The sequence below is a fragment of the Rattus norvegicus genome, chromosome 12 (genome assembly GCF_021556685.1).
Source record: "Rattus norvegicus strain SHRSP/BbbUtx chromosome 12, alternate assembly SHRSP_T2T, whole genome shotgun sequence".
NCBI classification, from domain to species: Eukaryota; Metazoa; Chordata; class Mammalia; order Rodentia; family Muridae; genus Rattus; species Rattus norvegicus.
In genome coordinates, this window is record NC_141545.1 from 36,864,473 (window position 1) to 36,878,307 (window position 13,835).

The following is a 13,835-nucleotide window of genomic DNA, read 5'->3' on the forward strand; positions in this document are numbered from 1 at the left end:
AGTTCATGGGGTCAGTGACTAAGGAAAAAATGTGTAAAAATGTGATAAGTGGCTCCTGGAGGAGAAAATAACTGATAATAAAAAAATCACTGCTTAATGTGTGCACACACACATGTGCACACAGACACATACACACACATACACATACATATCCAAATATACACACATACACACATGCATGCACATACATACATAAACACACAGACACACATGCACATACACACACATATATACACATACACATGTACACACACATACACATATACCCACATGTGTATATATATATATATATACATATACAGACACACAGAGACACATATACACACACATATACACACATACACACATATGTGCACATACATACACACATACACAAATATATACATGCATACAAACACATATACACATATACAGCATACACACACAAATATATAAACATATACACACATACATATACATATACACACATGCATACACATACACACATATACATACATACACAAATATACACACACATATACACATACACACATACACACATGTACACAAACATAGGCAAATACACAAACATACACATACACCCACAATACACAAATATACTCACACCTACACACACACACACATACACACATTCATACATACACATACACACACATTCACACATGCACACACCCACAACCCACATATACACACACATATGTACATACACATACACACATGTGCACACACATATTTCAAAGAAAGAAAATTCCTATATTAATAAGGCAAGTTCACAGCTGAGTTGGAGTCCAGAGAGTCTGGCCCCAGGGCTCACATTGTAAACATATAAACAAAAGATTATGATCACGGGGACAAGGACTGGTTTTAAGCCAGATATGTTGCTGGTCTTGGGGTGCCATGGTTGTGTTTTTTTATTGATGTTGTTGTTAGTGAGAATCCAACTCACTATGTTATTGTGAAGTGTCAACAATGCAAAGTGATGGACCCATATGTGTTGTGACTAGTATGTTACATTTTCATCTCCATGAAAGTGGAAAACACACACACACACACACACACACACACACACACACAAAAGTGGAAAAGAAACTCAAACTAGTATGCTGTGAAAAATGACACATACGAAAACAATTATTTAAAAAACTGGTCGAGAGAAATACAAATAAGTTCAAACTGTCTTTGTTTTCATAGTGATGTGAGACACAGTCATCGCCACCTTCCTCAGAGGACTGCATTGGCCGTGGTGCCAGGGAGGTGGGGAGAGTAGGTGCCAAACAGACACGTGTTGGGAAGAAAACTCCTGTGTCTCAATCCCAGAAGTGTGACTGGGAATTGGGAGATCTTCAGGAAGTTAACATTTTTAAAAATTAAATTGTGTATGTGCACATAAGTGCAGTGCCCATAGGGTCTAGAAGAGGACGTCAGATGCCCTAGAACTGGAATCATGGGTGCTGGGAACCAAACTCTGGTCCCATGCAAGAGCAGTAAATGCTCCTCACCAACGAGACTCGAGAAGTTCCTTAACCTTTTTATTTCAGAAAATATGAATGACCATGATATTGATTTTTAGATGATGTTACGAGCTTTGTGCACACAATACATGCTTCTGCTTTGAGGATAATGGACCGAACCTCTGAACTTGTAAGCCAGGCCCTATTAAATGTTGTCCTTATAAGAGCTGCCTCCATCACAGTGTCTGTTCACAGCAGTAAAGCCCTAAGACAACTTCTTTAGAGTTACCTTAGTCTTGCCAGTTTCCTACCATTCATAAAGTGCACCTGTACCTTGGTATAACTGGAATTTTCACCCTTGAAGCTTTCCTTGGCACATACCCTGCAAGATCAGAGGAGTTAAATAATAGTGGACCAGGAATGTGCCCTCTCTGCTTCACAGCCCTTCAAAATAAGATGAGGTGTGCCCCTGCTGGTGGTCCTACAGTGTGCCTGGCTTATGGGGAATGGGCTAACCATTGCCTGATGTGCAAGGTGCTTTCAGGACTAGAAAGATAGTCCAGTAGTTAAGAGCACTTTCTGCTCTCCCATTTCCCAGTAACCATGTCGGGTGACTCATAACTATAACTTGAGCTCCAGGAATCTGATACCTCTGACCTCACATACACATATCCACATGCACACACAAATACACAAAATTTAAATTTTAAACTATAATTTATTATAATAATTAAAACAATAACCACTATCTTATAAATTCTTAAACCAAATTATCATTAAATAATTGTAGACACATATTAAATGAATGAAATGTAATAACAAAAATAAAATGCTGATATAATATTAAATAACAGTTAATAGTATATTAATTGCAATTACATTCTGTTAATGATGCCAACTCTCTCTGGATAAGGTGAATCTGTGGGTAGAGTCATTAACCATGTGGATATCACGAGTACTTAAGTATTTCTTAAAATGTAGTGCTTATGTGCTCAAGAAAGGAAGTGCCAAGACTCTAGAGGAGTACAGTGGTCTCGTGATCCTCCTGCCTCTGCCTCCTTTAGCAAATCCTACCGGCGTGTACCACCACAACCAGTGAGTACAGTGGTCTCAGTAGTCAGTGAAAGGACCATGTCTGGAATGGGGGACATTGAAATGCAATGTACCAGGTTTATCAAACTTCATGATTGGCAAGCAGGTGAATTACACAGACTTCTGTCCTTGGTACCTAGAATTCCTTATTCAGGTTCTCTGGGGCAGACCATTCAAACTTCTAGATCTCCTCAGGCCCTTGGAGTATCTTGAAGCTATTTACTTGGGTTGGAATCCCACATGGGACACCCTGTCCCTGTCACCGTACTTTTTTTTCTCCCAAGGAGAGTGACACACAGTCACATCTGGACTTGTCAGACATTCTGAGATACTCCAGTCTGGGAAACAGAAGCACTTATAAAGGGTGTGATTAATGACAGCTGTGAAGATATGTCTAATTTGGATTCCCAACCAAATTAGTCTCTGTGATAAATTAACCACAAGGAGAACAAGAAGGGTGTGATGCCTGCAATTCCTCTGAGCAGCCCAAGGCTGGTGTAAGGTATACTATCTCAAAACAAAATGCACAGACCTAGTGAGATTCCATAAATGGGCTTTGAGGGAGTCCATGATATTGGACCTACCTAGGCAGAGGTGGGAGTCCTATTTCTGTCTCATTCATGCAGGATGTAGCAACCTGGCCATTAGAGATATCTGGTTCTGGTTTATAAAACATGAAGGAAAATTGAACCATCTGGAAAGAAAATTTGTAAATGATCAACATGTAAACTTGCAAGGAATTAAAAAGAAAGTGTGATAAAGCAGTGTGATTCCAAGTCTGAGCACTTGTAAGGAGGCAGAACCCAGAGCAGATGGGGACTTTCTCGAACACAAACCTTGGTTTAGCAGAGATGTCATCCTAGTGTGCTTTCTGCTACCGTGACAATAGCCATGACTAAAAGCAACTTGGAAAACAAAAGGTTTATTTGCTTACCCATCCTCATCAAAGTCCATCATAAATGGAAGTCTAGGTAGGAATATGGATGCCGGAAATGAACCAAGACCCTGGGGGACTGCTGCTTAAAGCTAGCTTGCTCCCCATGGCTTGCTCAGCCTGCTTTCTTATAGAACTCAGGACCACCAGCCTAGGGATGACATCACCCACAGTGACCTAGATCTCCCTTCCCCTATACCAATCATTAATCAAGAAAATATCCTACCCGAATGTCAACAGGCCAATCTCATTAAGAATGTTGCTGGTTGGTTGGTTGGTTGGTTGGTTGGTTGGTTGGTTGGTTGGTTGATTGGTTGATTGTTTGGTTGGTTGATTGGTTGGTTGGTTGGTTGGCTGATTGTCTGGTTGGTTGGTTGGCTGATTGTCTGGTTGGTTGGTTGGTTGGTTGGTTGGCTGATTGTCTGGTTGGTTGGCTGGTTGGTTTGTTGGTTGGCTGGCTGATTGATTGGCTGTCTGGTTGGTTGGTTGGTTGGTTGGTTGGTTGGCTGATTGGTTGGTTGGCTGGTTGGTTGGCTGGCTGATTGATTGGCTGGCTGGTCGGTTGGTTGGTTGGTTGGTTGGTTGGCTGGCTGGCTGATTGATTGGCTGGCTGGCTGGTTGGTTGGTTGGTTGGTTGTTTGGTTGTTTGGTTGGTTGGTTGGTTGGCTGATTGGTTGGTTGGTTGGTTGGCTGATTGTCTGGTTGGTTGGCTGGCTGGCTGGCTGGCTGATTGATTGGCTGGCTGATTGGTTGGTTGGTTGAAGAAAGGGTTTCTCTGTGTAGCACTGACTGTCCTAGAACTCACTCTGTAGAACAGGCTGGCCTCGAACTCACAGAGATCCACTTGCCTCTGCCCTCAGAGTTCTGGGATTAGAAGTGTTCAGCACCACTAGCTGAAGGTAGTTTCTTTGACTGAGGCTCCCTCCTCTTAGACAACCCCACCTTATGTTAAGTTGACAAAAAAAGAGAAATACACACACACGAAACTAAACAGAATAGGTGTCTTCCCTTCCCTTGCTCTTATTTTATTTACCCGAGAAAGATGAATTCCAGTTCTAAGATGCACCTTAGGAGGCTGAGGCAGGAAGAGTACAAGTTCAGACCAAGTCTGAGGTACATAGTAGGACCCTCTTCCCTCAAGGTACTGTGTGGTGTCATGGTACATATTTTATCAGGAAAAATCAATGAAATAAAGCTACATGTGCTTACTAATGAGCCATACAAATATAACATTTAATAACAGAAACAAGTTGATCTTTTCACAGAAATTATTCCATTTATGTAAAACAGGAAGCCATGCAAAACAGTTTTAAATGAAAAGATATTTCTTGAGCTATGTTCAAACGTTTTGCTGTTGTTTTATATACACATAATTTCAAACATGAATAATGGAATATCCACCTATGAAATTTAAAAAAGAGGTATATGTAGGAATGATGGCCACAGTGTAGGGTCATGATTCTTCTAACAGAGGAGAAAGGAACTGTGATGGAAAGGGGACAACCACCAGGTGTAGTGGGCTGGTCTGATGCTGCTTGGATTCTAATGCTAAATGCTGGCTTCTCAGGATGTGACTGCTCTCGATGAGCAGATCCTCACATACACCAAGTGATGCCATCCGAACCTTCTCCTCAACCTAACTGGTCAATAAAAGGCTACAGCCTATGATTGGGGCAGTGGAGGAAGAAAGGTGGGACTTGTGGATCCAGGGAGGGGGTTGCAGGTAGAGGGAGAGAGGAAGAAAGAAGACAAGTGGAGGAAGCTACCCTGAGAGGAGATGGACCATGAACATGTAACTAGAAAAAATAAACAAGTAGCAAAGGAGTTTATATCTAGGGAATAAGTCAGTATAGTTCCCAACCTTCCCAACCTAGGCTTACTCTCTGCAAATAAAACACCTAGATTGTGTGCCTTTTATGCAGGCCAGCTAGGACTATAAATTCATTCTACAACCAGGGGCTGTGGCACAAGCAATGGTTCATTTCTTAAGCATCATAGTGGGTATACATATTAGTCTTCAGGCTTTTGTTTAACATGTTAGACTTTGCATCATAAAGAGAACAGGCTTAGGCTCACAATCAGACAGCTATAGTCCCTAACCATTCTGCAACATTCTGTCATAACTCCAAATGACCTACCCACAAACTTTCTACCCAAAAGCTGTTGGGATTTCTGACCCGGATCCTTTGTTTCTTTCAGTTTCACCTACCCAGTCTTAAAGATGATTTTCTGGTCATAATCCCCATCCCAATGGCAAAGGAAGCCATGACTGAGTCTTAGTGAATATAAAGTGTTCTATTACAACTAGTTCCTGTGATCAGGACTGAATGCAACACTCAGGGCTCCTGTTTCTTTTCTTGTTGGACACGTTCTCCTTCAAATGGGTCGTTTGAGGCATCTACCTGAAATGACTAAAGCTCCCAAAGCAGATCTCTAACACGGAATCATGCTCATCCCTTCAACTTAGTCTCTACCCCTTTGCATCATCACCTTGGCCTTTAACAGAGCAAACCTGCATCTATGGAAAAATGAAAATGAATCATATTCTTTGGTGTTTGAAATAGAAAGGTACTGGCTGTTTCTCTGAAATAAAAATGTACCAGCTATCATTACGGAGGACCTGAGTTCAGTTCTCAGCACCCACATGGCAGCTCAAAGTCACCTGCATCTCTAGCTTCATGGGATCTGTCGCCCTCTTCTGGCTTCTGTGTGTATTGCGAGCACATGCAGGCTTAACACTCACGCACATAAACAAATCTTTTTTTAAAGCAGTTCTTTCTGAGACTAGTGGTTTGTGGCGAGAATCCTAGGCATGAGGCAAGGATTATTGCTTGAGATTCTGAAACAGGTGGATTGCTGTGAATTTGAGGCCAACCTGGGCTCTCTGGTCTGTATAGTGAGTGAATTCTAGATCAGCTAAAAATACATGGTGAGACATTGTCTCAGAGATAGGGGGGCAGGGAACAGTTCTTCAAAATGATTTGAATCCCATAATAAAATGTTATTATAAAATCACTTACAAGGTGATGGGACAGCAGTGGGTGGGTCAATTAATGTCTGTGGAGTTTGAGGGAACACGTCATAGGAGAAGGAACAGTTGTGTGGAAGCCTGAGGATTTCTCTTTTCAGAGAGGGCAGCAACACGATTTTTCTATAGTGACACCATGATAAATTCCTGTCTTGATGTGAAATGAGAACTGAACTTTAGGTCATTTCTAAATGTTTTTCTCTTGCAATGGAGGCTTCTGGAGGGGTTTCCCAGCTGAAGTCATCTTGGTTCTACATCTCCTGATGCTACTTTAGTAAGTGTGGAAGAGTGCTAGTTTATGGCACTCTAGTAAGTGTAGAAGAGTGCCCTTTTATGTGGTAAGAGCTTATGGCTAGCATACAACATTGGGGAAACCTCTTGGCTTTGTATTTAAAGGTTGGCTTGAATCCTGACGCTCCCACTTATCGAAAATGAGATCTCAGCCTTTCTCCCATAACAGCTCTCAGATAGTTAAGGTCTCGGTCCAAGGCACAACTCTCTGTGCTGACAGTGATCCCTTGGCACTCAATCGCCAAGGCAGGAAGGAAGGCAGAGTTATGAATGGCACCCCCGGAAACTGCTTAGGTCATCAAACAGTTTACAAAAGAGCAATATGAAATCCAAATTCCATTTAACTTCATTTGGTTTGAAATGCCGTATCAACAGCAAATTAGCCCTGAGAAGAAGAGTTGCCAACATATAAATGGGTTTAAAGTGTTATCTGCCCAAGTAATTATAAGCAATGTGTTGAAACAAGGTTTTACTCCTTGTCTGTCACTGTTAACTTTCTGTGGGCAGCCATGGCCACTATCTCTTTCATATAGTTTATTTATTTATTTTTTTAAAGGCAGGGTATCAGGAACCCCAGGCTGATTTCAAGCTCACTGTTTAAAGGGATGACCCTGAACTTCTAATATGCCTCCCAATCCACCATGTGCAATTTATGCCAGATTGGGTTGGAGCTCCAGGCTTTGTGCTATGCAAATTTTCTATCAACTGATTCTGAATTCTTGTCAGCTTAATCCCTTGACTTACCAGTATCCTGGAATGTTCCAGAAGGTTAGACACACAGGCTCCACAAAAACTTAAACTTGAAGAGCAGTAGCAACAGGAACATCTGGAAACAGTCCAGATGTTCATGAAGACAGGAAGGATAGATAAGAATTTACCCGACAATAAAATACTAGTCACCTGTGAAAAGAGGAGTGGACTTGCAATTCACACCATGATTTGGCCTGATGGTTTATACCGATTGTCAGGACAGGATGTGGAATGGAGTAGGAGACAAACCCCTAGCATGTCTTCAAGGGATTCCCTGGATGAGGTTGATTGAGATAGGAAACCCCTCCCTGATGTTGTGTGTCACCATCCAACAGGCTGAAGTTCTGAACCAATTAAAAGGTAGAAAGCAAGCTGAGTGCCTGTTGTGGTATAATTCAAAAGCGGGACGAATGCTCCCTGTGAGTCACCGCTCTGTGCTGGGCCCCTTGTACTCTCGACCCAGAAGGTCTCTCCCTGGCATTAGTTCTGGCACTATACGGCCATATAGAACTAACCTTAATTTATCTCAGCGGCAGCTTGCTTCAGTGAGGCACCACACCACGTTAGCCTAGCTATCTTCTGGCTCCAGCGGTCTCTCCACTCCCATTTCTAGTCACCCTGGTCAGCCCTTGCCAGACAGGAACTCTGGCCCCAGCTACCCAGTAATATCAAGACTCAACAAACTGTGTCCCCGCCAGCAGGGACCCAGTTATTCAGGGTCCCAAAGAGGCTTTCTACCTGTGGGCCAAATGGGGGTGAAGAGAAGAAGGAGACCAAGCAAAAGTTCTGTTGTCAAGATCTTGTTTATTGGGGTGAAAGTTACAGCTTTTAAGGCTTTCAGGTAGGGGGAGTGTCCTTTGTGAAACACGAAGGATGGAGGGATGAGGGTATAGGCAGAGATAGCAGGAGGCAAAGAGGTCAGGCGGTGGAGACTCCGGGTGTTGACTCAGGAGATAATTGGTATCTGCTCGAGCTGAGGCATCCCTTGAATGTTCTCTTCCTGTGCTGTAAATTCATGGGAGAGGCTTTTGTCCAACAATCTCAAGACCTTATGGCCGTCATCTTAGGGGTGAATATCTGTGGCCAAACAGCCCAGTGTCACCTAGCCACTTTGAGCCATGCAGTCAAAAAGTGGCCAGGCCCAAATCCAATACGGCTCCCTACAAAACTGTAGCCCAACAACCAGATTTACATGTTAAATACTCAATGTACAATGCATCCACGCAATTAACTTGCAACCAATTGATAAGGATATAAACCGCCCACATAAATAAGATAAACTTGCCTATAGAAATCCATCCCTTAAGAAATATTCATGAGGGGCTGGGGATTTAGCTCAGTGGTAGAGCGCTTACCTAGGAAGCGCAAGGCCTTGGGTTTGGTCCCTAGCTCCGAAAAAAAGAACCAAAAAAAAAAAAAAAAAAGAAATATTCATGATGGGCTGGAGAGATGGGTCAGCCATTGAAGGCTAGGCTCACAACCAAATATATAAGAAATATTCATGACAACCTGTATCTATGCAGAGATGCACTACTAGGATCATTTACGTCTGCCTCCATGTTGCTTCTCTCTTTCTGCTCCTCCCTCTCCGTCTAACACCTCTGTTCCTGCCTCTTTTTCTTCTCATCCAATGGCAGGTCTCGGGTTATCTTGTGTCTGCCTTCACCTGCATAAGGCCATCAACCTACAAGTACCAGCATCCACCTCCCACTCCTCCTGACCATGGATGTCATGTGAACAGCAGCAGCCTCAAGCTCCTGCTGCCTTGGTGTCCATGTTAGGACACTAACAGTGAGCTGGAATAAAACCTTCCAGGCTGGAGAGATGGCTCAAAGGTTGAGCACCTTCAATGGTCATTCCAAGGACCAAGAGTTTGGTTCCCAGCACATACATAAGTGGCTCACAAACATCTGTGGCTCCAGTTCCAAGGGTTCTGATGCCTCTGTCCAACGTCCTCTTTCTATCTCTACAGGCACTAGGTCTCTAACAGGCACCTGCACTCATGGGTAGACAACCACATATATGCATAGATTTGAAATAATAAAAATAAATCTTTTAAAATAATAATAAGAAACCCTCTTGATTCCTTAATTTGCTTTTACCAGGGAATTTTATCACAGCAACAGGAGAACTAACTGAGTTGCATGGATGAGCCTGAAATTGTCTTTTCAACAGATATTTGCTTATTTTTAGATTATTATTTTTTCATGTAATTTAAAAGTCAGTAGGCAAAGTGTCACATTTCATCATGGCATGCCTTTGCATCTACTTCATTATATTTTGTTTACTCACCCCCTCCCTCATCACCCCTTCCCTCCTTATGCTGGTCCTCCTCCCCCTCCCCACCAAATAGTCCCTCCTTCCATTTCATATCCCCTGAATCCCACTTATCTTCCCCTCCCCCACACCTGCCTCTCATAGTCCTCTCTCTCTCTCTCTCTCTCTCTCTCTCTCTCTCTCTCTCTCTCTCTCTCACACACACACACACACACACATTTAAATCTAGATTCTGCATGAGAGAAAGCATCTAGTCTTTCATTCACTACCATTTGCACAGTAAAAGAAACTGGACACATCTGTGGTCTGATCCAAGAAAGAAAGAAAGAAAGAAAGAAAGAAAGAAAGAAAGAAAGAAAGAAAGAAAGAAAGAAAGAAAGAGAAAGAAAGGGAGAGAGGGGAGGAAGGAAGGAAGAAAGAAAGGAAGAAAGAAAGAAAGAAAGAAAGAAGGAAGGAAAGCAAGCAAGCAAGCAAGCAAGCGAGCGAGTGAGCAAGCTATTTCACATGGTCAGAAGCCAAACACCAAAGTGTTTCCATGCAATCTAATGTTTCTGTGGGAGGCAAGGCCGTATCCAGTGTGAATGAACTTTGATGAGTCATGGAATGTTCTATGTCTTGTTTGTAATGGTAGCTTTCCTGGAGGGTGACTACATAGCCACATAAATTTAATCTCTAAAGAGATGATTTCTTTTAGTTTATCCATGAGTTGATAAACCGAACATATACAATATACCCATACACTCCAAATAGAGCCATGCACCCGCTCCAGCTCTTCTCAGACAGCAATTGTGGCCTCCAGCCAATCGTCCTCCCTGCACTCTAGAGTCTGATCTCTTAATGTAGCTAAACCCTTAAAAGAGGGGCTTGGGGCTTGAGAGATGGTTCAGCAGTTAAAAGCATTGGCTGCCTTTGCAGAAGACCCAAGTTCAATTCCTGGCACCTACATGACAGCTCACAGTCATCTGTAACTCTATTTCTGATGCTTTTTTCTGGTCTCTGCTGGCACCAGACATGCATATGGTGCACAGACCACTCAGATACCTAAAATTGATTCATTAATTACATTTGAAAATTAAAAGAAGTTATGTTCCAATATCACCCGATGGCCAGAGATTCCATAGCTCCAGGCATTACACCCACCCTCTAGGTACTAGGAAATAATAAAGTTTGCACCTCCCCACACTAAGTACACACCAAGAAAATGTGAGCACCCAGAAGCCACACCCTACTGAAGAAGGAATAAGAGGAGGAGAAAAGGAGGAGGAGGAGGAGGAGGAAGAGGAGGAGGAGGAGGGGGAGGAGGAGGAGGAGGAGGGGGGAGGAGGAGGAGGGGGGGAGGAGGAGGAGGAGGAGGAGGAGGAGGAGGAGGAGGAGGGGGGGGGAGGAGGAGGAGGAGGAGGCGGCAGGAGAGAAGACTGGGTCACCAGCTCCAGTGTAGCTGGTCTGCCAGTATCTGGCCAGACCGCCTTCTTCTCCCATCTCTCCAACTCTCCTCCAACAGGCCAGGCTTGCGGCAGCAGCCCACCCCCACCCCCTTACAGCTTGTCTCTTTGCTTGAGTGGGACTCCTGGACTTCAGTCTGGGTCTCTCTCTGCCTTGCATGCTCAGCTCGTTCCGTATTCTATTGGTTCCTACGGCTTTATTCTTCTGCACGAGTTCAGAGAAATCTTGCTTCAAAAAGAAGGAATGAAAGAACGAAGTGAAAAGGGGGGGAAAATGTCCACACGCTGCAAAACTAAAGCTCTACAGAGAGGTGAAAACTGTCTAGCTGCGTGGTCTGAAAACTTCCAACCTAAAGGACGATTCTCAGGCACGCCTAATGACTTTGCGAAGTCAAAGCAACTTTTCAGCGTCACTATACTGAACGTGATTCTTTATCCTGAACCTGACAAAAGTACACTTGTCTAGAGAAAGTGCCAGCTTCGGTAATGTGTCCCAGATGGACCCTTAAGCCCCCATCACTGTCCAGGTATAGAGAAGGGATGTAGTGACAGGTTTCCAGAAACAGGACTCTGGGAAATTCAGTTCCTTCTTTATCCGCACAGGTAATGGGCCGGGCTAGGACCGGGTTGCTGGGAAGGTGAGCCTGGGGTAAGACTCTTTCCCTTCCAGAGTCACAGGGCAACTGAGTTTGGGTAAGAAAGCCACCATGGATAAAGGAGGCTTTTCCTTAGCTGCACCCCATGGATTGTGCGGGTACTCACCGCTGAGTGAAGCATTCCCGTGAGAAGAAGGGTTGCGACCAGCTCCCCCTATCCCACCCCTTCCCGCCGCGGTATCGGTCGATCTCCAATTTGCACCTAGGACACATTTGTAGAGCCTGACAAATTCCCAAACAGGAGACTATCATCTTGCTGCTTCCTTTTTTGCAGAAGGCGACCCCTAAGGCTCTAGGCTCCTCCCTGTCGTTCCCCACAACCCCCACCTCCTAGCGCACTGGCCTGGACCTCTCACTGCGCCCCGCCCCTATCCCCGCCCACTGACAGCCTTGGCTCGGGGACGCACCCAGACAACTTTTTCAGGCCTCCTCTGAGCTCTCACTTTCAGGCTCCCTCCATTCCAGGTTCTTCTTTCCTCCGCATCCTCTAGGGCTCGCTGCTCCTTGTGGTTTCAGCAACCGGTTCTGGAGACCCAGCTTCCCGCGCCACTCCCCCCAACACAGAAAATGTAACCGGAGAGGTGAGGGAGGTGTCCACAGCCAGGAGGATATCCCCGCTTCCCAATGAAGAATTGCAGTGAAGCACTAGAGACTCTCCTACAGCCTTCGGAGTCCCTTGAAGTCTGAGGTGTGCACTACAGATCCAACTTTAGGCCACATGCTGCTAGGAACACGCTGCTAGGACACAGGCTCCTAGAGAAAAGAGCCAACTGACTTTACATGGAAAGATCTAACTTCATCTTGAAGTGGGTAAACAGGACTGGAAATAAATAAATACTGGTGCATATTCTATAAAAGTTAGCAGCTATGCCCTTGAGAAATTTGGACTAAAACACAGGAGCTTTATTTCATTATGGTTATTGTTGCCATCTACTAATCCATGAGCATTCTGTCTTGTCTGGTTTCTTGGCATGTGTGCACAGTGTACTCAGGAAAGTTAAACATAACACTTAACAGGCTGGTCCCATTTCTGTGCAGAATAAGACAGGAATAATTTGGCGTCCCCTCCTCACACATACTCACCACCAATCTCTCTTCCAGCACTGCCCTCTGATGTCCTCTGATGCCCTCTGATGCCTTCTGATGCCCTCTCACCACAGTGATATTCTAAATATGCATTGTTCCTGTGGTTGGCTGCCTGTCTTTGTGGGTGGGAATCTGATTCCTGCCTTCCAGAATTCCCTGGGTGAAACTGGAACTATGATACTTAGAACCCTGCAGGGAAGAGGACCCTTGGAGTTACCCTCACCTCTTCCTTCTACCGTGCCCAAAACAGTAACCTGCACATCAGGGCAATGGTGTGATTTTGTTTCTGGAAATGAACGTTAACGTCAAGCGTCCCATTTCTTCACTTCATTTGTCTGTCATGGACTTAGTGTGAGGGGTCAGACATAAAAACCTATCCAGACAGGTTTTGTTGCCTTAAATGGTTGCTGAGAAACAATTTTCTCTAAGATACAATCTTTCTATCCTGAAGGGAAGTTTCTTAAGCCTCGGAAAGAAACAGATGAAGGGCTTCAGGAAGTTCCTGAAACTAAGCAGATTCACCACTTCCCATTCCCCACACCTCACCAAATGTATAACAGCTGTAGAGATGGATAAGAGATGTCTCAGACAAGATAAGCCCCTGGAAGAAATAGAGATCACCTGAGCTACCCGGAAGAGCCTCAGAACAACTGAGTCATCTAGGAAGGATACTTATCAACTTGTCAAGATGCCTGAAGGCTGTGTGGAGTGCTTGAGGTTCCTAGCTTTTCTAATGATGTGGGTGAATTATGATAATGTCTTTGTATCATTTCTATTCTTGTAAATAGCCCCTCACCCACATTCTTGTAAATAACCTCGATAAGCTCA

At 44.0% G+C, this 13,835-nt stretch overlaps 1 long non-coding RNA gene across 3 annotated transcripts; it reads right to left on the reverse strand.

Moving 5' to 3' along the window:
- Positions 1-8,330: 8,330 nt before the first annotated feature.
- On the reverse strand, positions 8,331-12,448 carry LOC120095951 (uncharacterized). 3 transcript variants are annotated; one of them, XR_015634324.1, is made up of 3 exons: positions 12,329-12,448; positions 11,363-11,494; positions 8,331-8,551 (listed from the first exon to the last, which is right to left on the reverse strand). It is a non-coding gene; the product is annotated as an uncharacterized LOC120095951 (long non-coding RNA). The 3 variants fall into 3 exon arrangements; XR_015634325.1 differs by lacking the exon at positions 12,329-12,448 and adding an exon at positions 12,028-12,206 and having other exon boundaries at positions 11,363-11,490; XR_015634323.1 differs by lacking the exon at positions 12,329-12,448 and adding an exon at positions 12,028-12,206.
- Between the last annotated feature and the right edge of the window lie 1,387 nt (positions 12,449-13,835).